This window comes from Barbatula barbatula, assembly GCF_947034865.1.
Source record: "Barbatula barbatula genome assembly, chromosome: 12".
Classification (NCBI taxonomy): Eukaryota; Metazoa; Chordata; class Actinopteri; order Cypriniformes; family Nemacheilidae; genus Barbatula; species Barbatula barbatula.
The window spans coordinates 10,440,264-10,466,717 of NC_136775.1; the positions used below are offsets into that span (position 1 = coordinate 10,440,264).

At 38.7% G+C, this 26,454-nt stretch overlaps 1 protein-coding gene across 2 annotated transcripts in view; it reads right to left on the reverse strand.

The window, feature by feature from the left end:
* The window catches only part of galnt1 (UDP-N-acetyl-alpha-D-galactosamine:polypeptide N-acetylgalactosaminyltransferase 1), a 65,933-nt gene that overhangs the window by 30,845 nt on the left and 8,634 nt on the right, over nucleotides 1-26,454 (reverse strand). For both annotated transcript variants that reach the window (XM_079470056.1, XM_079470057.1), the window contains exon 2: nucleotides 9,651-9,759. The gene's annotated coding sequence lies outside the window, so the exon portion shown is untranslated. The remainder of the gene's footprint in view (nucleotides 1-9,650; nucleotides 9,760-26,454) is intronic.

Consider the following 26,454-nt stretch of genomic DNA (forward strand, 5'->3'; position numbering starts at 1 on the left):
TGATATACTTTGATAAAGGAGAAGTCATTACAGCCCAATTACACAACATTAAAGATAACACGCTGAGAACGCCAAACTATAAAACAAGTTGTAAAAACTTCACTTTGCTGTGCATAATCCTTCTCTACAAATACTCCAGAAGAAAAGTATTTTTGTGAGTCTACATAGTTTTTAAACATCTACGTACCTACCTACCTACTTTTCTGGAAAAGTTTTGCACTTGATGAAGGAAGGATTTCCATTCAGAGATAAGAGAATCTGTGAGATCAGACAGTAATCTTGGGAGATAAAGCCTGGTTTCTGAAGCTATTATGCATTTTAATTTACATGTTTCTGTCTTTTTTGTGTAGACAAGCCACTTTTAGAAACCGTTCCAACATGCCAGTGTGGGTGGTAAGCATTTCTATTGAAAAGGACATAAAACTTATTTAGATAAATGTGGATAAAGACTAAGGAGACTGAATGCCTACAGGCTTTATTTAGTAACATGTGTCACTAAAATGGCCAAGCCCGTTAACTAAATAGCTGGTGTCCACATACCTATGGCTATTTAGTTTATTTAAGCTAATTTAATGTATATGTGAGTGTTCTCCTGATCTACCGTGTGTGTGTAAGTGAAGTTTGTGTAGAAGAAGAGCAGTCCACCGTTGCTGTTGGGGACTAAAATGAAACCTGAAAGCATCCTCTCTCCAGAGAGCTGTACTGATGACACCACCGCAAAACTTCTGTCAGATACTCAAAGTCTCTGTATCCATAGGATTCTTTGAAGTGTATTTGTGCGAGTACGTGCAGTGGTTCTCAAACTTTTCAGATCCGGTTCCACCTTTAATATAATTTGTTGTTCCAAGTACCACAAAATGACCGCCATAGAAAATCACACGAATAAACACATAATTGTAGAGCTGTGAATCTTTATCTTTACACCTCGTTCTCCGATTCTAATGAATTGTTAATAATACAAAAACAATTTTTATTTAATAGCTGTTTTCAAACTAAAGAAGATGTTTTTTTTCCTGTTTTTCAAGTTAGTCAGCAGATACAAAACACGTTTCTATAGTGCACTATAAACAGGGCTCTGTAAATTACTTTTATGGGGGATTTAATAACTTTGTGGGGACTTGCAGATGGACTACAAACCTATTTTAAAGATAAACATGTGGAAATAATATTTAACACAGAAGATAAATAAATATGCGTACAGTATACTAAACATCAAGAGAACAACTGTATCTAACAAACAGAGACTTGCACATTACTGCAGCGGCTTTTGTCAAAATGGCGTGTCAAAACTAAAACACATTGCACGCTTCATTAATTTAACCTTGAGAAGATGGAATTAGCACTTTGCAGCAATAACAACAGCTTTTAAGAGCGTCTCAAGTGCAAGAATACATTAGAAACTTAAATTGCACGCAGCTCGCTGGAAGAGAGAGGGTGAGGGACTCACAAGGGTCTGTCTGCCCCCGCTCTGTGTTTGACCTGCCCGTCACGCACCTGAGTTACATCCACCAATGATAAATAAACAATAATTCATACCGAGATGTATTCCATATTTATCAATCATGTATTAAACATTTAAAATTACATTTAAAACACGACATGTAAATTAAGATCACACTTCAATATAGGGGGCAATTCTCGCTATTAACAAACCATTAACTACAACTTATTCCTAAAAAAACAATAATTTGTTGCTTACTTATAGTTAGTAAGGTAGTTGTTAGGTTTAGTTATCGATCGGGGATGCAGAATATAGTCATGCAGAATATGTGCTTTATAAGTACTAATAAACAGTCAATATGCAAATAATAGACATGCTACTAACAACTAGTTAATAGTGAGAATTCCTCCCTTTACTGAAGTGTTACCTAAATTAATATTTAGAGTTTTCTGTCCTGTCACATTCCACCGGGGTCTCTTCAAGAACCACTGCTCTTTGTGCTCCACATAAAAGATGAGGGGATATTGAAAAGGACATAATGACAGCAACGCCATCAAATAACAAAATGGAACGTCAGCCATCCCCCTTCTTTCATGGTTTCTCTTTTATTTTCTGCCCCACCCAGACACAAACGCTGGGATGGGACACGGTTCCGTTGATATATGATTAATTAAAGTTTTAATACGCTTATAAAAGAAGAGGTTTGGGTTCCTTTTATGTTTGCTATATAAACAAGATTTGTTGAAGGAACAGTTCACCCGAAAAAAAAAATTCTATGATCATCGACTCACCCGAGTTGTTCCAATATATATACATTTCTTGAACACAGAGAAAGATATTTGGAAGAATCCTTGTAACCAAACGGTTCTTGGCCACCATTGACTACCATTGTTCAACAGAACAAATAAAACTTTTTATTAAAAATGTTAAGACTGGAAGACAAATAAAACTTTAATGCATTCACAATTATTATTGTGAATAATATGTTTGTTCTTTTGTTTTACAGGGTTAGGAAATTATTGTTTAAGTTGAGCCTGATGCCCTGCACTGTATCGGCCAATACTGAATCTCAGGTATCGGAGTCAGTATCAGAAGATGGTTGATCGGAGAATCCCTAGTTCCAAAGTTTGCCAAACTGCTGACATCAGAGACCTTTGAGGAGGTCTCAAAAGCAAATAGAGAGTGTGTGTGTATGGAGCTCAAGGTTATGACTGGCACAACGAGTTACGCCACTCTTCTGGTGGCCCTCGTCCATCATACGAGCAAAAGCAAAGGCCGCAGCCCACGCCAGCCGGGCAAGACATTCATCACCCTGACAACACACACGTACACACCTAAGTGAGCACACAGGCCTGAGAAATGAAAAGAGACACACATCTCTAGTGAGCTGGCCCAGAATGGTGAAGTCTGACATCACAAACATGACATCAGCACTCTGGTTCAGACTCATCGGACTGGACATGTTACACAACACTAGGAATAGATTAATGTGCATGTTGCTGACATCGGTTGTATGGAGAAAAGATCTACATCCTTTTGTAGTGTTGGAGTGTGTGTGTGCAGTGAGTATCTGACAGCATGAGTCCTATATTATTATGTGAAGGAAATAATGTTGTGTGGTAAATGCTAAATATATACAGCCGCAGAAAATATTAGGAGATCACTCCAATGTTGCCTTGAATCAGCATGTTCATGTGCATTGAGGTCATTCCAGTCCAGTGTCAAACAAGATTCTAACAAAAACAAATTCACCAAACAATTTCTTTGGAAGTTGGTAGAAATGTAGTCACTAGTTCTCAGAATGAAACAAAAATGATCGTATGAAAGTAGTTAAAGGAGCAATATGGAGATTTTAGCGGTGAGGTTGCGAATTGTAGCTTTCCTGTAGCTCAGTGGTAAGAGTATTAACATTGCGTTGTGGATTTGATCCCAGGGTACCTAGGATACCTTTGTAAATTGTATAGGATAATGCTATCTAAGTCGCTTTGGATAAAAGCGTCTGCCAAAATTTAAATGTAATGTAAATGTAATTGCAACCAATGGCTCACTCCACCCCTCCCTTTCGAAGCACTAAGGGAGCTGTTCTCTCATAGTACGAAGATGTTTTTCTGTTTTCACTTCTTTGCCGAAAGAGATAACGTATTTATGAAACACTTTTTGTCGAGCAGTTTGTCCGTTTAGAGCTAATGTAGAAACAACTTGGCCAATTCCATTCAAGGGAACCTTGTATGTAGATATAAATAGCTCATTCTAAGGTAATAAAAACATAAGGCTTCATAATGTAAGGTCACAAATCACCTCGCTTCCTTCGCCATCCTGTTCTCATCTTCACATATCTGATGTTTCCTTCATCCATATGTGCATAAAACGCTTCCCTGGACAAATACCATTGTCTTATGCACTATTCAGACGGTAACTGTTTCTCAGAATGACGTCAGTGAGAGATCATTTGCTTTGTTCACTGTGATAAAACTAACGTATCTGCAATGTCAACGTGGCCAACATTTCTTTCAGTCCTCAGAGAGCATCATTTGTGCAGAACTTTCAAAATGACTGATGGGCCGATAGCTCCATGCACACAAACAGATGATGCTTTGAATAGAAGTCTAGTTACCACGAAACTACGGTCTGGTCATAAAAAACAAAACAGGAAGTATCTCATGTGTGGAGGGAGAAAAAACAAAGACATTTCTTAAACAATTTCCCTAAACAACATTTCCCTGAACCGACGGCGATAACGTTGCCAACCAGTACCTGCAAATGCTGAACTTACATCACATTCCCCTGTAAAAACATTTACAGTCCAAATAGGGCTATAGATACGATTACACACTCACTTAACTACTGCCCCTGTGATGCATGCTGTGGGTACTTGCATGCACAGGTAGCGCATAGTGCAAAAACACAGACAGCCGCAAAATAGAGTATCATAGCACCACTGTGATTGTTCTTTTGAAGTTTTGCGTGTCAGTTCCTGTGTTACTTCCTGCAGTAAGATCTGAACGTGCTTTCACATCATTCACTGTTAATGCTGTTATCTGATGATGAAAAATATGGACAGTACACCGCCCGTGTCGACATGTATGCGTCACATGCGGAGAAGGTCGGCTTCCTGCTCAACACGGCAGGTAGACGACGGGCAGGCGAACGTGATTAACAAATGATATGAGATAAAATGAGAAAACACAGGGCAGAAAAGGCCACAGGAAAAGAAAGAGCTAAAGAGACAGAGCGGTCGCATGCTGAAGCAGACAGTCTCCTAACAACTCTGCCTGGCAGGAAAACAGATGGGTACACGAACACACAAACAAACGCAACCCAATCGTATCACGCATGCTCATCGAGATACGAGACGAGAGGGTAATTAACTTTCTTTGGCTGTTGCCGTCTGTTAGAGGAAAGCAAATTAAACCCGCCACAGCCCTTTCTGCTTCAATCTTAGCATCTTTTCATCTCCATCTCTAAATGTTTCACTATAGTTCTTAGCACAAAAGTGAGAGAAGGAAGGGTTAATAAAGATGAGATTATATTTTTCAGCCGTTTTATGACATCCTTAATATACATGCGCAATATTTCACTATAAATTGTACTTAAAGTGTGATATCTTTTTGGTCAGAAGAACCTCTGTGTCAATCAAACAGCTGTCAATGAAAAGATGTCTGGAAAAGATTCAAAATACTTAAATGCAGTAAAAAAAATTAGATACCCTTTGCAACACATACAGGAAGGGCACGTACTGCATAGGCAATAACAGGTCATCTGCACACTACATGATTGAATTATGAATTATGTATATTAAATTAGTCGATCCCATACAGCAGCACAAAAGGTGAATGATGAGGTTGATGGTTTTACAGCAGGAATAGGATATATTATACCAGGCGAGCTTTGCTTTATCACTATCAGCTCAAATAATATGCATAATACGCACACTACAGACATTGAAGAATAGCTTACACGCAGCGGTCAAAGCTCTTAGTAGGGGGTACAACACGTGTGATGTAACCTGGTCATAGTGCATTCCTGTCTGTGTGAATTATGATTCATCTTTGTGCGATGGGGGTTATGTTAATATGTTGATTTAGTATGCTTGCTCCTTTCCTTAATAAATATGCATCATGCACACTGAATGATTAATGCGTGATGATTTAAACAATTATATGAGCATCCATGTTATATGGTAGACTGTCCTTTTAAGTCAAAAGAACCGTAAAGACAATAAAGAATACATATAACGCATACTTTAACTGTCATTTTAAAATGTATTAATATGTGCTTATCCTCCATTGTAGTAATATTTTCTCTAGGGCCTTGACTCATAAGCTTTGCTTATGTGTTGTGTCTTTTTTTGCCAATCCCCCCCATCTAAAAGCTTAATCACAACTATGTAATATGTATCAGCGAGCTTGCATGTTGCATTTACATTCACTCATTTACCAGATACTTTTATCCAAAGCGACTTAAAGAGAGTTCAGGGAGCAATAAAGCGATATGTCATACAGGAGCAATAATAAAACAGGTGCTAATACAAAGTTACTAGTTTCAACAAAACTAGAACAACTGTTGAGAGAAAGAGAGAGTTTCTTTATTATATTTCATAATATATTTGAATAAAAGTAAAATATGTTAATATACCAAAGTTGGAGATGACTTTTACTCACTACTGTATTAAATAATGCTGGATTAGTAACGATAACAATGTTAAAGTAGATCATCAGAGCTCTTGGGTTTTATAATACAGATCAGAAAATGAATATAAATCTACAGTAGGTTAAAAACCTTTCATTTTGCCCAGACTAATAAGTGCTGTTTTAGGTAAAGTTTTCTTATCTCACGTTTTGATGTTTCTTTCCATTGCCGTCTTTATAGCACACTTTTTATGTTTTTGATGTCTATTTCAGTATCTCTGTATAGGACTGTGGTTAACTGCCATTTTTTTACTATGCTTTTTCTTCGATGTTGATTTTATTTAAAATGTTCTTCTGAATGGAAAGAAAGTCGTCACAAGCACAAACATGCATTCTTGTCAAGAAACTTCTAAATACTTCCTAAAGTCACTGTTGTGCTAAGCGTTTTACACACTAAATATAATTAAGACTAGCAGTTAAAAGCATTTCCTGCAACAACCTACACACTTAACACTTCACAGTGTTTCTTTGGAGATTTACCAGCACACACAACACAACAAACACTGACTGATAGAACACACATACACAAAAAGTACAGCACAGAAAACTCCACTCAAGACTTACGTTTTTTTGGGGGTGTTTTTCATTCAGCACCAAATTTACTTTTTCTGTCTTTTCTGAACTGATTTGACCTCAGGAATAAATTAGCAAGCATACAAATGTACTTCTAAATAGAGAGGGAAATTTGCATAGATAGTTCTAGTCCGTTTTTTCAGAGCAAACAGCCCCCGATAAGGACTTAACAGTGAGAGAGAGGAACAGAGAGAGAAAGAGAAATAGACGACCCCTTCCTAAATGATAATTCATTTATTCAGAAGGGGTGTCGGAAAATGTTAAGATTGTTGAGTATGAATGTGTAGTGTGTGTATGTGTGTGCAATTGATAAAACCTCAAAGAGAAAATCCAGCTTCGAGAAGGATGGAGCTGCCAGACTTAGTTCCATAATTAACACACAACCAAGATACAGTCATGCATAATGAACTCTCTCTTATACACACACACACACCAGCTGGGTGACAGGCAACGATTCCTGGGTGTTTAACAGATCCAGTCCAGTTATCGCGGCAAGCTCTGGAAAAGTCTTCTAATGACTTCTGCAGTGCATGTCCAGCTCTTGTTACATTGAGACGTCCAAGCTCCTGTAAAACTTCAGCGGTGTGTGGGAGTCATTCCAGTCTATACCATCCGTCTCTGCTCTTTATGTTTGCTCAATGTGGTTAAAACATCACATACCGTTACAGGAGATAAGTGTGTAGGCCCATAACCAAACAATATCTGCTAGCCGTATGGAAATATTCCAACGTTCCTTGAATAAACATACTGCTCTGGAGAAAAGATAGATGAGAATTAAGAAAAGAAGCAGGATATGGTTAAAGAGGTAGGTGACTTTCACTTTCCCATGAATCCTGTGTGTTTATGGGGTTGGGCTTGATGGAAACAGTGTAACAGGACATACCCTGTTGTATGTTTTTAGAGGTCAGCAGAATTACCCAGAATGCAACTATAGCGCATAATGTAACCATCTAATTTCAGACTTCGGCAATAAGCGGTGATGTCAGAGGCCCGAAGACAAAGCGTGGGTGTGGCGTGCGTGTTGGGGGGCTCGAAATAGACTGGCATAGTGAACAGGAACCCCTCAAGGTTTCTCTGCTCTATTTTCAAGCCAGCAATTTTCTTAAAGGTCCAGTGTGTAATTTTTTGGAGGATCTGTTCTATTGATAGAAATGCAATGTAATATACATAACTAGTGGTGTATAAAGACCGTACATAATGAAATGTTATATTTTATTACCTTAGAATAAGCTATTTCTATGTACATACAGCGCAGGTATTCCTTTTATGGTGAATTCGCCATGTTGTAGCCCTAAACTGAAAAATGTCTCTACTAAGCACGTTTCATAAATACTTTAACTCATTCTGCAAAGAAGTGGAAACTCAACAACATCTTAGCCCTGTGTCAGCAGCCATAGTGCTTCAAAAGGGGAGGGGTGACTTGAGCTGTTGGTTGCAATTCGTAACCTCACCATTAGATGCTGCTAAATTTTAAAACCGGACCTTTACAATTTAAGAATAATTCCAAATTTATATAATTGTTTCCGAGCCACACAAAAAGATGTTCTAAAAATCCTTAAAAAACCTTTGGAGGTCAATAACAACCAATTAGATCAAGAATCCAATAATAGTGTTCAATATAAAGAAAATGGTCACATGTGCATGAGGTAAAAGTCCCCCCCCCACCAAGCTTATGTATGTAACTTCCTCTTCCTCTCACAGATGATTGCATGCCTCAAGCAGAACCTCGTTCAAACCAGCACAACACACACACACACACACACAACAACAGAACAGAGCAAAAACAGACAGGAAGATGGAAGAAGGTGTGCGGCAAAAACTGCACCCAAAGCAGAAAACAAACACAAATTGATTACCAATGCAAAGCCAGGCTGTAAAAGCAAGTAAAATTAAATACTTCAATTTGCCATCATTCTGCCATTTTGTGGCATTAGCCCGATCAATCTGCATTACTGTCCATTTAGGAGTTAGGAGTTCCACTGACATGCGCACATTTACAGTGCGTGAGGACAAAACGTATTTTTAGCAAACACATTGTTCCTTACTTAAAAAAAACATGCTTTCCAAAATGAAAAATACATTTCTCATAATACAGGAGCAAGCCACGGGGAAAATCATTTTACAATGTGTTACGGCCAGTGTTGGACAAGTTATTTCCAAAATGTAATAAATTAAATATAACTAGTTACTCATTTAAAAGTAATTAGTTACAGTACAATATTACTGTCTTTGACTAGTAATGCGTTACACTACTTTTGCGTTACTTTTGAGTGTCTTTGATCAAAATAATCACAAAAGTATGACTACCCTGCTGAAAAAAAACCACCACAGAAACAGGATTGTTTTCATTAAAACTCCATTAGGTTTTATTAAATAACTTTTTTGTAGTGTATTTTGGACATTATTTGAGTATGATTTAATGGTCTTGTCAAAAGAACCCAACACATACCAGTAGAGCCTTTTGTTTCCATTACAACCAATAATATTCCCATCATAACCATTCAATCCAGTAGAATTTATTACAAATTTAATTAGTAATACGATGTATTACTGCGTTTTTCAGACAAAAAAAACACTAACCCTCTCTCTTCTCTCAACAGGTAGTGGTCTAGCTTTTGTTGAAACTAGTAACTTTGTATTAGCACCTATCGTATATTGCTCTTTTATGATTGCTCCCTGAATTCTTTTTAAGTCGCTTTGGATAAAAGCGTCAGCTAAATGTAAATGTTAAAGCAAAAACGAATATATTACGTAATATTGTTACTTTTGTAATGTGTTACTCCCAACACTGGTTACGACTCTTCGAATATTTCCCTTCAGACACAAGAAATGTCTGCATCATTGTCACACTGAATTAATCATGTCTTGTGAGTAAAATTGAGATATGGCTGATTCACGTTAAGCATTGTAGAGACAGAATGACTGTCTGCTGTGTTTTCCCTGCATACCTGCTGAACTAAGTGTGGGTGAGGGTCTCGTGTCCTACAGCAAAGGGACTCCTGGAGAGTGGAGGAGCTTGAGGTCCCGCCACAGACACCGTTTACTCGCGCATGCTCTCTGCAATACACAAAAACATAATCTGTTAAAGATATCAACCAGCGTGTGCTTGTGCGCAGCAGTAACAAACAATGTATATACAGTATATTATATGGATATAATGATGACAGAATGTACTGTACCTGTATATAGACAAAATATTGTGATCGAACAATATACAGTACAAGCATATTTGGATATATGGATAATGATCAGTGGTCTTTTATTAGTAGAGTGACAGAAAAGGAAATGGCAACAGAAATAGTATCGGGATATGGCACAAAACAGATTCATCAGTGTGACCCGAATGTCCCATATTTTAAAGAGTCTTAGAAGAAATGACCACCAAAACTAGAGATTAACTCTCATACTCAAGGGAAATAAAAAAAGCACTCCAAGAATGAAACAGCCTGCATGCAAAAACATTCACCTGCACCGAAAAATCATAATCACAAAAGATTAAATAAGATCATTGCAGCTCCAGACAGATTTCCCAGAAGTTGGGCTTCTACACCAAATAAATACATTTTGTTTCCTAATTTTTAGCCTCTCCTGCATTCTCAAAGGAGATGAGTGTGTTGGTAGAAATGATGTAGTTAGAATCGGTTATCCTCCAAAAACATGCAGCTCAGGCGCACCGCATTTCAAACCAAGATGAATAAAATATCAGCATGCAGCCCAACATCTCTATCAGTGGAGCTTTGACACACTGTGAAGTGACAGTCGCCCAGCCGACACACTTCATCAAAGGCAGTTTTCTAATCCCTCAAACTGTACAGGCCATTCCACAGGCCACCCAACAACACACATCACATATAACTAGTGTGTGTGTGTGTGTGTGTGTGTGTGTGTGTGTGTGTGTGTGTGTGTGTGTGTGTGTGTGTGTGTGTGTGTGTGTGTGTGTGTGTGTGTGTGTGTGTGTGTGTGTGTGTGTGTGTGTGTGTGTGTGTGTGTGTGTGTGTGTGTGACACAACTAGCGTTAGCGCTTTTCCCAAGCACCATGGTAACGGGTGTTAGGTGAACAAAGGGCAAATTATTAAAGACTCCTATCTACTCAAACACCTTCACATGATAAAACTGAATTTAACACGCATGCAAAGGTGACATATTCTACACCTGCATTTAGATTTCCCCCCACTTTAATCAAGGTTTCTTGCACTGAAACTGTCGAAGTTAAGATTTACGTCACCATTTATCACTCTCTCCAACCTGTACAATAAAGTTATTGTTACTGTACACAGAAGACTAATAATAGTAAATCATTTGTTATATGTTATGACTGGATAACTTTTTGCAAAATAATTTAACACCATATATGAGACAGCAGAATACTGAGTGGGTATTGAAATCTCATGCAGATGGTTTAATTGAATTAAATTATATTTCGATTTATTTCTATTAATTTCATTTTTCACTATTTTGAATTGTTGCAAAGCAGGGGAACAGCAAACACAGTTCAGGCAAATGTCAACCTTGGTTTTCACAGTATTGATAGGTCAGATGTCAATATTTGGTAGTTTAATACCCATTTGAGGTCTCTTGTTTTCAACGCATAGTCTTCTATAGTCAGATTGTCACATCCATAAGAATCGATATTAAATGGGCACAGGAAAATAAAATACTTCTATTATCCCACTTGTAAACACATACATGCACACACGGCCGATTGTGTTCCTCAATAAAGATCAACTCTCCTATTTCAAGCTGACCATAAAAGCAATTGTTCTTCCCTCTTCAATACTTTATCACCCTATGAGAGCTAAACTCCTCAGTTGAGCTGACTCTCAGCTTTACTCTCCCACAAATTTACTCTCACGCACACTTAAAGCAACATTACGTTTTGCTGTAGATGCTTTTTTCAAAAGGGACTTATTGTTTGTGCATTCAAGCAATATCATTATTATTTTATGAAAATAATCTATGACATTAGCATCCTGACTTTGTTTAGTGTGAATGGGAAGCTGTCATTTAAAACCAGGCAAGACTATATAGACTACTGGACACCCAACAAGAAATTGAGTTCCTATTCTACAGTGTTTTTAATGATGTTGAAAAGAGAGTGAATGGATTGTTTTTCTATGGCTCATGTCGGTGGAGCTATTCGGATATTAATCTCCTCAATAGCTTTGAAAGTGATTTAAAGAGTGATGCTTTCTATGAATCGCTGCTCGGAGGAACATAAATTACTCGGCTCTGTCAAGAAGTCAATGCACCTAGTCCTCTCTCACTCATGCGTGCCAATGAAAAGACAGAAATGCAATACTCCTGACTAACATTTTCCTTTTTTTCTCTCTCTGGCAAGCTCCTAATGGGATGCAATACACAAATTCTCTATATGCGAACGCGCCATCATACGCTCAGGTTTGACGCCATCAGGGCAATGTGGCAGGAAGCAGCCTCTGTTCCACTTCACAGCCTGACACTGACTTCCTGCTAATGGATCAGATCATCTATACAATCATCAACTCAAACCATAAGGAAGTGGCAAGCTTTGCAGGAAAAGGAGATTTTTTTCCAGGAACTATGCAGTGTCAATGATGCCTGTATGAGGTCAGCCACTGCAGCAGGGTCATTAAAGAGATAGTTGACCCAAAAATGAAGATTCTGTCATAATTTTATACATTTGACATTCTTTACTCTGCAGAACACAAAAGAAGATATTTTGAAGAATGTGAAAACTGAGCATGAGTGCTACCCATTCACTTCTATTGTATAGACACAAAACCAATGCAAGTCGATTGGTACCGTCGGTGTTCGGTTACCAACATTCTTCATTTGTGTTCTGCAAAAGAAAGTCACACCGGGGAATGACAAGAGGGTTAGTAAATGATGACAGAATGCAAAAACTTTGGGTGAACTACCCCTTTGGAGAAAATGAACCTAAACCAAGAATTACAGGAGTACAATCGGTCACAATAACGCCGATCTATAATACTGTAGTTTATTAAAGCTCAACATTCTGTTATTCAGGCATGTGAGGGTTCCCTCAGTAATCCAACTTAAAACAGTCCAAAATGGTTTGCTGGTCTAAACTGGCCTGTTTGCTGGTTTTAAAGTGGGTTTAGGTCTTTTGACCTGCTTAAACTGAAAAACTTGCTAGAAACCAAGATGAAATGGCAGTGTTCAAACTGGGAGATCAGTTTAAACCAGTTAAGACCATCAATCCAACATAGGACTGGTTTTAAGAACTGCACTGGCACCAAACAGTGCTCCCTGCCCAAATGTTCGCTACAAAAACAATACAAAAATCAAACTCAAAATCTTGGTACTATGCACTTTCTCTCCCACTACATCCGAAAGGCCAACTGACACGGTATAAAAGGAAAATCACAGCTCACTTGTCAGTGCGGTATGACATAAGTGCAATTGCTCACATAGTGAGATGGCAGAATTTACGAGAGTTTTATGAAGCATTCAGACGCACATGGCGTGTAATACTTGTGCTGTGTAATGTTCTGGCACTTAGCCGAGAGTAATACAAAGTCTGCTTGGATTGCTTACATAGACTACACTACGGTTCCTATAACACTTCTGTGTTCTTTCACAGCTGAGCATGTGAATTCACAGACCACAAAGGCCTGCCCTCCAATCATGTGTGTGTGTGTGTGTGTGTAATAACATCTGAACATTAGGCACGTCATCTGAGACAACCCGTGACTCTGTCCATCTGGCCCTTCACCACGCCTTAGAGAGGATGAGAAACGTCTGTGGCGCCGCTCCCAAAACGGTCATGCGGTACTTTGGACAGACTGTTAAAACATGCGAAGCATCTGTGTTTATGCATGGAGAGGTCGTGTTTGTGGATAGTGGTTTGTGTGTGTGTTGAACCCGCTGGAAACCAACGTAATATTGCTTTTCATTAAAATGCACGGCATGCAAGCCACATTCTCAACCGATGTAAAATTCACGCTCACAACATCCCATCATAAAACAACAACAAACCTCTTACTGCAATAACATTCAAAAGTTTCACAAAACTGCATCAGTTAAAAAAAACCTTTTGTCAACAATTTTGACTGAACAACAAGCACAGACTCCAGTAGCTCAACTATACTTTGTCAGACAGATTTATCCAAAATGTAGTGTAAATGACACTGTAATCACCTTAGTCCCCATCTAGCACAGCTCAAAACAAGTGAAAAGCTGTGTGAGAAGCACATGCATAGAGTTGTTCCTTCAGAAGACAGCACCCATAAAGGACACAGGATTAAAATATCTGAATCTGAAAGATTTACTCGAATTGCGATTGGGATTATAACTGACATCCAAGAACTAGAGACAGATTCATTTTAAGACTCAGGCAGAACATCAATCACCTTGTTGCTGAATCGGTTGACTCATTCAGCTCATTGAGTTTCAATAAAGCGCACCCACCAGTCAAAAAAAATTATTTAATAACTCTGAGGTTTAATTCTGTCATGCATTTCCAGTTATGCTATGTAGACCTTCTGAAATTCTGTCAAAGCACAAAGAAGAGATCTACAGAGTATTCAAGACCATTTATTAGCGCTGCTGATCTGCTCTTGTGAATAGCGACTAGATTTTCACATTTATGAAGAAAATGTAACACTTGCTCATGCACGGCTGTGAGCTATTGGTAGGGCAATGATGTGCCGTTGTTATGGTGTATATATAATGTTTAAGGGCTAGTTTACACAAAAAAATGAAAATTGTGTCATCATTTACTCACCCTCAATTTGTTCAAGACTTGTTCTATTAAACACAAAAGAATATATTCTGAAGAATGTGGAAAACCAAACAGTTCAAGGGCACCACATGAGTTTTTCTTACAATGGTAGTCAAGTCAACTTTATTTATAAAGCGCTTTTTACATAGTAGTGAATAGTGCCCCAGAGCTGTTTGCATACAGAGTCTTCAAAATATCTTCTTTTGTGTTCAGCAGAACAACTTAATTTATATAGGCTTGGAACAACTTAAAGGAGCCATTCTTTTTCTGTTTTTGAGGCTTTGATAATGTTTTTGGGTGTTTAACAATGGATGTTCATGTTTCTAATTAAAAAAACCGCTTTATATTTCAAGTCTATAGTTCATAGCTGTCTCTCTTCTAACAAAACGACTGGATTTCTTCCGGTCTATATAAAGTCCCTCCTTCCAAAACGTTCGGATTGGTGAGCAGGTTTGTCGTGATTGGTTCCTCGCTTAGAGTGTGTGTGTGTGTGTGTGTGTGTGTGTGTGTGTGTGTGTGTGTGTGTGTGTAGATGTCCCACCCATACCATATCAGTGAGCTTCCGCTTGACAGGCTGTTGTGATTTGTCGGTGCCCCTCTCAGTGCATTTGTATTTATAAAGTTTGGCTTTTAGCAATAAACAGTAGCAATGGTGTCAGCATCACTTAAAAACATGCGGATCGATCGAAGTGTAACGGAGGTCTGCTAGTGCATAAACAAACGTCAATCTTTGTTAGAGATTGCAATTATTTTCCTGCTATGGCAAGGGAAATGACACCGGACCAAATGCCGTCAGACCGGTAATATTAATTAACACTAATAACAGAAGCGTTAGTTTTGCCTTTCTATTGGACCCGAGTTGGATAATAAAACAAGCAGATTGAACAGGAGACATATGCAAGCAGGACTTTAAAGGAAGTTTCATAGAAGTGTGCGCAGCGCACACACAAAATATCAGTGTATTACACAGAACAGCTTACACAGCCGATGTAAAAAGTCATGGAAACTGTTATTTGACCGTTGGTTATCCAAATGTGTGTAGCTGAATTCTTATCTCCAGCTGTAGGCCTGTAATGAAAGTAGTTTAGCGCGTAGCTCAGTCAAATGTTTACAATCTCTGATAACCAAATACTACTCCAGAGGCTCTTCCTCTTCTCTAAGGAAGACCTTGCACCTTTTTTGGCGTATTCCTTTGGAATTAAAAGCACTCGGAATAGTGACATCATGTACCCGGGAAGTAGAGGGCTGTAGTCCAAATCCAGGTGTTCCCTTTAGTCCGTGAAAAGTGAATCCTGTTAAAGACAATATCTCGCTGGGCACTGACTTTTGAGCTTTATAATTTTGCAGGTATTTTTTATGCTCTTACAGCAATATTACACACTAACTAAAGGTTGTTATACTAACTATATTATGTTATACTATACACACTAACTAACTTATGTTGTTACAATTGCTTCCAATGTTTCCTCATCTGTAAGTCGCTTTGGATAAAAGCGTCTGCTAAATGACTAAATGTAAATGTAAAGGTTGAAAAATGGGATCGCGGGGAATGGGACCTTAAAGGGTGAGTAAATTATTACAGATTTTCATTATTGGGTGAACTATCCCTTTAAATGTATAATAATATGGCTTATTATAAATTGATGTGATCGATATATCAGTATATCACTAAGGTGACCAGAATAGTTGCTGAGTGGTTTCCTAGATGAACGCTTACTAGCCCAAGTGAAAAGTCTCTTTAAGTCTATAGGTTTTTTGCTAGATTCATTGCCCCCTAGGGGGAAAATCATAAATCTGATGCCATAGAAAAGTAATAGCACAAAAAAAAAACATTCTCAGAGGAATCACTCACAATGAGGGACAATTTACACAGCTTTAAAAAAAAACCTAACCCTAAATAATAGCAAGAAACAACAGGTTGTGCCCTGGCTGACTGATTCATAGAGAAAAGAGATTTCTTCTCTTCTGTTTTCACATCTGCGCTGTAAAGGAGTCGGGTCCCTTTAATTCTCTTAGACTTATGTAATAATGTTAACCATATTCATTGTAGAAAGATATATTTGTACATAAACACAACACTATGGGTAGGTGAGTATCAAAGTACAGTCCAAATACGAACATCTCTGCTTTCTGTTAAAGCAATGTGAAACAAATACCACCAATACTGCATATACAACTTGATAAAAACACTGTAGAATTTAAAAGGTACAAACTGCAGTGATGCGTTTTTTTAATAACGAACTTCACTAATACAAAAAATCAGGTCATTAGATTGAAAGTGAAACAGAAATAAAAGTGACAAAGTTTGATAGAAACAAAGATGCTGTGCCGCAGCAAATTCAATCAAGATGAAATTGAAATGTGTCTTTGGGGCAGCTGTACATGTGTTTAGTTGTGGTGAGTGAAATGTGATTCTTCAGTTCAGCCCACAGTGATCTCAGCCATATTACTGCCAACACCCCACCCAAACGCCCATGCACGCACACACACACACAAACACTTTCTTTTCTACCCTTTTCCCCTCACTCCCTGACTCAAATTCTTTCACTTTTTACAAGATTATTCTAACGTCCACCGTCTGACAGAATAAAAGTGTTACAAGAAGAGAAGCAGAGAGAAGACTTCAGTAAAGCTGGAGGAGCCACAAAAAAGTGAGTTGTGAATCGGTTTCATCTCTCTCACTGTTTCTCCTCCATAACACAATGCCCATCATCAATTTGACAAAAACGGAAGGTAGAGGTTGACTGATTTTGTGTTGAACTTTATTACAAAATAAAATGACTTTTCATTTAGAATGGCTGAATTAAGCAAATTACAATGATTACATTTATGCATTAATAAATGAATTATTGCTATGAACGATAAAACTGATTTACAACCAAACTGAATCAAAAGGTAACACATTGGGGAACGCGGAGGAAATTAATACAACGACCCCCATATTACAGTCATGTATGCTCAACATTTCCTGCCTCCATACCTCTTACAGATCCAGTCACACGCATCCACACACACTGCAATTGAGAGATGGCACACCAGTTTGAGACAGACAAATGAATAGATCCCTTTCCTGCCATTAGAGATTCATTCAGGTGAACATTTCCCTCCCTTTCTGCCCACCACAAACGCACACACACAGTCGCTCTGAAGAAACATTGACCAGTCACATTTTATCTCTGCTCAGGAAACCAGCAAAACACAGAGTAGTGATTTTAGACATTCACACACATTCACAAGAGTAACGTGAGGGTTTCAGCATTTACCATGATAAATATGCAGTGCTAAGCCTGTTTAAAACACGCTTTCCTGTGGGTTGAATGAATGTGGAAGAACATGCAAGTGATAATTCATTTTGCCACCGAGAAAGTATTTTCTCCTTGTAAACCTCACAATTAACACAACCACCCACTGCCAACACCTCTCAGTCTATGACACGGGGCTGGTGAAATGACCAAGCAGTCATTTTACAACAACAAATTAATTTGTGGGCTCATTAGGTCTATTAGAAAATAACAGGAAATTTAGCAATCGGCAGAGAAAGAGTCACTTTCTGTTTACACACAAAAGGGGTTAATAAATCTGAGACCACTATAGACAATACTTCCTTTATAGATAAACAATACTTGCATACATTTTCAATACAAAATCTTAAAGGTGCTGTGTGTAATTTTTCAGAGGATCTATTGACTGAAATGCAACATAATATTCATAACTATGTCTTCAGAGATGCATAAAGACCTTATGTTTTTATTACCTTAGAATGAGCTATTTCTAATATATATATATACACATATATATCGTTGCAGGTCCACTTCAATAGAATTCGCCATGTTGTTTCTACAGTAGCCCTTAATGGACAAACTGCTCTACAGTGTGAATGATATGTTAATCTTATGTTAATATGTCAAATATGTTATCTTCTTCGCCCAAGAAGCGAAAACGTGACGACCTCTTTGCCCTGTGTCAGGAAGGGCTGGAGTGAGCCGTTTGCTGCGACCTCACCGCTAGATGGCCTAAATTTTTTATACACTGCTAACTAAAATACACTCCAAACACCAGCCTTTCTGCTACCCGGTACTCCCAAACTAGTAAAACCCATCGCGATGCAAACAACAATAAAAAGATACTAAGATAAAGCTACTAAGATAAAGCATACTCAACAAAGCGGTCACTGAAGGCTATTTTTGTGTGTGTTTACTTGTGTATATTTTCACTACATCTTTCATGACACTGCAGCCAATATAATGTTGAGAGTTTAATCACGTGTATCACACACCTGATCCCATCGGTGGGGAATAAGGAGTCAGACACACCCTGCTGTGGTCATGGCAACAGACCGCCGCCGTCACTGGCAGATGTAATTAGCATCAGAGCTTATGTTGAGCACCTGTAGCAGATCAACAGACCCCCTCCATCCTCCACACATGCTTAACCAACTTTCCCCCTGGCCTTCATGGACTCATAATGAGAATGACAGGAGTTTCTCAGGTCCTTTTTCCATTTCACCCCATAATCCTGTGGCTTATAGGTGATTAAAATACTCAAATAATTGATTGACTGTGGATGCGAGACTGCACCCATAACTAAAAGCACTTCATAGTGTATTATTAGCTTCATCTATTAAAATCCGCTGTATTGACATAGATTTAAATCTACACTACAGATATTGGAGCCTTCATTTGGCAAATTGTTCGCTTGTCTCTTATTTGTAAGTCGCATTGCATAAAAGCATCTGTTAAATGATAATATGCAAATGTCTTAACATGTATGCATTAATACATCATTGAGACAAAACTGTAGGAAGACCTGGCATTTTGTGAGAACGTTTTGAGTAACTAGATCATGTCTAAATTGAAATGTTAAAATGGCAAAAGGTTTCGGTGAGCGTAACTATAATTATTTTTGTAAATATCATGAAGTTTGATAACCATAGGAATAAGCATGCATGCATTCATTTAGTGAATTGCGCAAAAACCTGACCTGTGAGGAAACTTTATGATTAATAAATTAGTCAAATTTAAATAAATCAATTTAGACCTTACTATGTCCTAACAATGATCAAGGGTTGGACATCAATTATTTTGGTATAAAAACAATAAAACTGAGAATGATATGATGAAACAAAACAGTTTGTTCACTTCAAAACCTTTGCCTGCCGAGTTATTATATCACAATCTCTCTATAGCTTTCCCCTCTCATAAACGTACATAATGACAGTATGGGCCCTATTTGGATGATCTAAACGCATGGTCTAAAGCGCAAGTGCACTAAGGGCGTGTTCAAATCCACTTTTGCTAGTTTAAGAACATGTAAAAAGATTGGCGTGCCTGGGCGCATGGTCTAAAAGGGTTGTCTCTATTCTCACCGGTGTGTTTGGGCTAAACGTGCAGAAAACCAATCAGTCTCATCTCCAATACCATTTCAGATCCAGTTGCGCTCGCACCATGGCAAATTTGCAATTAACAATGCAGAATTTGCAAGAGCAAAGACTGGATGCTTCTCCAGAGAGGAAAAACATCTGCTTGTGCGTTAGGTTAAAGTGCGCGAACAGACCATCTACAGTACAAGCCTGATTTATCATCTTTATGCACACAATTATCATCTTTTACGTTGTAATCCATTTCTTTTTTATGTTTGGCTTGTATGTGTGCTGCTGCGTGTCCCTCTGTGTGTAATAAGCAGAATGTACGTGCGCTGTGCACCCGCAAATAGACGCATATTACTGACGCGGTCTTTAAATAACTAAAAATTATTGCGCCGTTGACCAACAGGCGCAATAATGTTTAGTTATTTAAAGACCGCAGTCTATTTCAGCACTGTGTGTCACGGTTTAGGACAGAACCCATGCACAGGCAGACGAGTGTTAAATAACAAAACGTTATTAAAACCAAAAACCCTCCATGGGGAAAACAAGAACAAAACAAGACAAAGATGCAAAGGAAAACTTCCCACAAGGGGGACAAAACAAACGATGTTCCTTGAATAACAAATAAATTATAATCCACAAACTCAAGAACAGGAAACATGAACACGGGTAATTCAAAACGAGGCAGGGTCAGCAGGACAGACTAAGGTGAGTAAATGTGAACAATGAACCGACAAGGGACAGAGAGAAACTGGGGCTAGAAAAGGGGGAACACTTACGATGACTAATTACAAAGGGAGAGTGGCAGTAGGTGACAGGAATTAAACACTAAGGGAAAGCTAACAGGAGGATTACACAGGGCAGGTGAGGGGAATGAAACACTAAGGGGAAGATGGACCAGGGACAGTGACAAGACTAAACACTAATGCGCCACTAACAAGGAAACAAGGGGGCGGGGCTAATGGACGCGACTCCGAAGAGAGAGCATGGCGTGACATACCAAAACAATGCTCTTTCTACACACAAAACACATGATCCTGCCACAAGACTCGAAAACCAAGACAAGGAGAAGCAGGATCATGACACTGTGCCTGGCACAGAGTGTATTATAGAGCCCTATGTCTAACATCAGAGGCCAGCCAAAGGCCGTGGGTTTGTAACGGACAGTTAAATCAATACCCGTGCACTTGTACCGCTTAACGATCACACTGCCGTCTCGAAAGCTTTTCTGTCTCTAACTTTCTCTTTAATTTCTCTCATTCTTATGCAGAAAGGACATCACGATTACCCTGCTAGCTGACTCAATTGCTCCCATCACCTCATTTTTCTCATTTGGCTTCCACTCATTTACATTAAGCAGATGCTTTTATCCAAAGCGACTTACAAAGTAGGGGAAAACAATAGAAGAAATATGTGCAAAAAAGAACAACAATGCATAGGTGCAGTAAAACTGGTCTCGGTTAGCCTACCACAGTACACTCATTAAGAAGCACAGGAAAAAGATGTCTTGCAACTACAGAGCCTTGCATTGCCTTGCCCTGTCTAAATTACAATAATGGATATATTTATTTTGAAAACAGGAAGCAAAAAACACTGGGGCAAATGGGGGATGAAATTCCACCCCTCTTTCCTCGGTCCTGCTCTCCGGGGGTCAAATAGAGGAATGCAGTAAAGCCGCTGACCCTAAACTACCAACCAATCATGCAAATCATAAAGAGAGAGAGAGAGAGCAAATGAGAATTAACATAAATTATTTTGTTTCATCATGTTTCGTTGTGTCACTCTGCAAGCAAACATTTCATCAGCTGAGAAAACGGAGAGAAAAACTCTAAACTCTAAAGCACTGTCATTTAATGTCAGATTTAGTTGAAGAAATACTTGTAAAAAAAAAGAAAACTCCAAACCAATTTTTTTATGGATGCATGAGGTGTGAAAAAGGCCAGACAATTTCCTGGGCTACGTTTCAACATGATGTTTTGTATTAAAGCTTTTAAAGTGTCTAATGGTTTTTAAATATTTAACCTTAAAGCACTTCTTTCAAGTGATTTTAATTATTAAAGTAGGAACATTACCAAACACTTTGAGCAAATTGGCTTCAAAAGAGGTGAATTTTGTCCACTGTATTTTCCCATGCAATGATTTTATCGGTAGGGACAAAAGTACCAATGATTCAGGTACTATATTCACCAGTCACATGACAGAACTGTGTGAGGAACAGTCTAAAATAAAATCTATTAAGTCATTGAAAATTCTACACGGAAATCCCATCCACGAAAAAGCTAATAGGACATTTTGCAAAACATCCTCTCTCATGTTCCATAATCACAAAAAGGTTTTCAAACAAAACAAGGTAATGATGATTTTTTGGTGGACCATTTCTTGCATTCTCTCACAGTCACTAAAACCCGCTAAACGCAAACAAAAGGAAAACATCAAAAGTGTGAAAGATGCAAGCTGAACCCCCATTGCAATAGGAAAAGCGAAACAGTCAGACCGTGTGAATTAAAACAATTATGCTATTGGCTTCAGATTGAATCAGCCGGTTAGCGACTCTTCCAGTTCACTTGTTATAAAGGCCTCTCACTTATGATTTAGAGCTTCATCAATATTCTATTTATCGTTCGGTAATAGACATGCACACATTGTCCGTCAGGTGGCTGACCTAGTTCTTGGTCTCTGGCAGATTAAGTTTGTAGAGCCTCTGCGCAGAGCCGCACAAGCCCAAGAGAGATTTCTAACGGCTTAACTTTCCCACAAACACACGCAGACAGGCAAACACATTTTCATGTTGCGCCATCTTGGAAGGATGGCTACTAGTGCGTTCAATGCAGTGTTTTGTTCAACTTGTTTGATTAGGAAATATAACTATGGTAAGTCGGTCTTGATGTGTTTAAAACAGCCTGATGCAGTCTTTCAGAAAAAGCCCATGGTCCTTTCAATTTTGATTTCTCCATATATTAAACACAACAAGTAACCGTACATATCAAAACAATAATAGCAGTGGAGTATAATCCTCCCAGGATGGCAGCGCCAATGCGACATGCAACATAGGGCGTGACGTCAGCTTCACATTCTCTATATACGAAGACACTCACACCTCTACACAAGATGATGCATGCCGTCCGAACCCGATCGAACTCAGACGCGCACAAACCCTACCATTCTTCTGTTCGATGTCTCTTTCACATGCACAATAGTGCCACTGTATGCAGCTATGTATACAGCTGCAAGGAGTTGATAAAGGCTTCCAACAGACTGCAGATAAAGTCATTGAGAGAAAAGACAGCACACACACAGAACGCTGCAGCATTTCTGACACTTTGGTTATCTCATGAGCTGCGATTGTGACTGCAGACTGTTGAGGTGAGATCCTCCGACCGTGAATTTTTAAAGAGCTTGTTTGGAGAGGAGCTTCCTTACTGTCCTCGTGTTTCCTCTCTGATATGGAAATCCCCATATGTTCTATTGTAGTGCATGCAAATACACACACATCCGCGTCTTTCCCAAAAATACATGAGATTCCTATAACGTATAACGTGTCGCTGTGGGCAAAAGATTAGCAATCTACATAATTCCATATAACACTTCAAACACATTTCAAGAGCATGCTGGCTTAATTTCTTCATTTAGTATACAGGAAATAGTTCAAAAGCTTGAGAGCTCTAATTTATTATTCTAGTTTTCAAAATTGTCTTTGTTTAACACATTTTCCTATCTAAAAACAAACTTCTTAGTATTTAAAATGCATTTGCAGACACAGAACAGACAGATTGATCTATTTTCCCAACCCTAGGTTGATAGTATTGCAATCTGCCTTACAGGAAACACAGCTGGTGCAAAGGATGTGATGTCATCGTGACCAGTAGTAAACAAGTGTCCAGTGACTTCCTCTGGTGTTTATTTGTTCTACGGTGAACGGGCAAGTTGCGAGGCAATTCAACATTTTATAATTAAACCTTGACCTAAACGTTAGTAGTAAGGACTCGACTTTAAATGAGTACCTTTCTCATTCAAGTCCTAATATACGGAATATGATCAATTTATAGCATATAACTTTTATTCATTTTCTCATTTACAGGATTTTCAACATACTCAATTAAGTTTAATGACTCAATGAGAAATGACATAATTCATCACAACATCATAGTCCTGCAGATTTAACGACCAATTGACTTGCTTAGTGGAAACACACTAACTACAACTAACTACTACATTAGCATAAAACAGTTTGGCTTGATGGGTTCAAGCAAAACTGAGACGAGATGTGGAAAGCTCTATTAGTCTGGAGCGCCCCGGGTTTACGGTTTGGGTGGGTTTTTGGAGCGCTCTCCACATTCAGTGTGTTCTTAAATCCAGTCTAATCCTCTGGGTCTGTGCTGACTGATACGGGGTGGATGAAGAGAGAGATGAAGAGATGAGCAGAGGATGAGATGGGGAGTTGTGCAGAGATGTTCCGGGTTGATCCGCTGGACTCCTGCAAATCCTTGCTGGATCTCTTGTGGCTTTTGTGAACGGACTGCCAACAATCGAGTCGCAGATCGGTCAGGCAGGTGTCTCACGTGCACGCACAATAGCTCTCTTTCAGGTATCTGTGTCGTTTGCTAATCCTCTTCGAGCTGTACATTGGTGCAAGTTCATCTCAACTGATAGTGGGATTAAAACTTCCTCAAATTTCAATTGATGAATTCATGCATGTGTATATGTTTGCAGTGCACAGCATGTACATACAGAAATGAATTCCTGTATTCTTTGTGGGGGATGAATTGTGTATAGTACGGTGCCTGGCTCTGTTCCTAATGCCTTGTTGGCAGTATGTTTGTGCGTCTGGACAGGGTTTCTCACAGAACACAATCCCTTTTCAAAGCATGCCTTTATATTTAATGCTCACTGAGACAGCACTATCTTAACTTTAAATTTACCATGTTAAAAATAAACAGCAATTATTCCAACTCTAAAAGAAAACCCAACCCTCATGTGGACATTGGTTTAGAGTGAGTTGTGTCTGATCTTCATAAGAGATCCTCACTAAAGATTATAAATGTGAGACTCTTTAGCACAAAAAGCACCAGGCCAAATGAGGATAAGCAAATCTCAAAAAAGAAAGAGAGACATCTCCTGACATTTGAAATAATCCACAAAAGAGATGTGAACCACCATGTGCATAAGGGAATGCGATGACCTCATCAAAAGGTGAGTTGCCATGGAGACAAAAAAGGAAAGAAATTACCTCTGGACGCAGGGATCCAAAGGTCAACCCTATCCCTGACACAAAACCAGCACGCACTCCAAAGTGCTCCTTCAAATCATGACAAGTCAGTGTTACAGGCGGCTCCACATTTGAGCATTCATCATTTGGATTTGTCAACGACTGGTCTCGAAAACACATTAGCAGTCTCAGCTCAAAGACTGCTCCTCTTTCTGCCCTGACGTGTTATGATTTTACACCTGAATGAATTTCTGATGTGCAACACAAATTTCCACATAATAGTGATATCGTATAATGAGGTTCCCTATATAAATGATTGTTAGAAAAGAAGAAATTGAACTAGATTTTATGGTCAGGTATGTTCCTCAAAGTGATGGTTTACCAGAAAATAAAAATGATTTAATCATTTACTCACTCTCATGTCATTTCAAAGATGTATGACATTCTTTCGTCTGTGAACCACAAAATAATATATTTTAAAGAACGATGGTAACAAAACAACATTGGCTCCCATTGACTTTCCTTGTATTGACACAAAACCACTTCTAAATAAATATTTTTCATTGAGAGTGGATAAATGATGTCAGAATAACAGGACAATTTTAGGCTTCATTTATTTTAAAAAAACATGAAAAACCTAAATACTCTCGAAGGGCTTGGCATGCTAGGGTACATGACTTATAAATATATTTGGTCTTGGCGGAATAGATCTGCTAGGCTGCTGCGGCAGAGCAAATACAGAGCCTTGCTACTGCCAATACATCCACAGATTGCTGCTGTGTGCATATGAGGAAAGCTGCTGCTGCACATATAACATATGAATAAACCCCCATAGCTTACGTGATCACATTAGCAGATCTATACAGGTGGAGTTGGGGATGGAGGAGGGTTTCTGAAGCGCTGTACTGCTACGATTATCACTAGGCAATATTTAAACGTAGAGCAGCAAGTTCATTGGCTGCTGATATGGAGGGAACAAATCAGCTTTGCCGTGTGGTAATTTATGTCAGATTGGTTTAGACTTTAGAACTGCGCGATCTAGAGTTTCATGCCAAAGCTTACTCTGTCATTGAGATGCATGCAAAAACCATCTTAAGTTCCGAAGTTATACAAATATTTTCTTTCAAAAGTCCATTATTTAAATAAATGTATATAGTAAACTAGGATATTTGTATATTTTTAAATCAAAGAAAACACAAAAGTCAGGATTAAGAAGATTGTCTGCAATGTTCCTTCAGAGTTTACATTCAGCCCCAGAACTACCTTCCTGAATTTGACTGATTTCATGTGAACCTGTTCCCCTGTGACCACAGTGTGAGAGAGAGAAACCTGAAGTGAGAGAGATGCACAGACAGCCGCACTCCCACACGGCTCTGCACCACAGAGGCCCCGTCCCCTCATCGCATGATGTCTGTACGCAAGAGCTCTTCATCTGCAGCAGTGGAATAAAGCGTGAAC